The sequence below is a fragment of the Cariama cristata genome, unplaced genomic scaffold, assembly GCF_000690535.1.
Source record: "Cariama cristata isolate BGI_N322 unplaced genomic scaffold, ASM69053v1 scaffold20579, whole genome shotgun sequence".
NCBI classification, from domain to species: Eukaryota; Metazoa; Chordata; class Aves; order Cariamiformes; family Cariamidae; genus Cariama; species Cariama cristata.
In genome coordinates, this window is record NW_009637746.1 from 23,294 (window position 1) to 23,611 (window position 318).

Consider the following 318-nt stretch of genomic DNA (forward strand, 5'->3'; position numbering starts at 1 on the left):
GCCGTCCACCGGCGCTGCCCCCGCCGGGGCTGGCTTTGATCAGCTCCCAGGGATGCCTGCGCCCCACGCCTGACGGGAGAAGAGGCAGGAGCCGGAGCATCAGCCCCACACATCCCCACGCTTGCCCACCCGTGACCACATCTCAGGTAATACCCAGGACACCCGAGAAGAGAATTCCCTTGGTCTTCTTCACCTTCACTTCCGACCCCCTCCTCATCGCCTAGAGACCACGAGAGGTGGAGAGGGGGAAGAAGATGTAGAGACACCTGCACCTCTCTGCCCTGACACATTTTCCGATTTGCGCCCTAGCACCAGCCT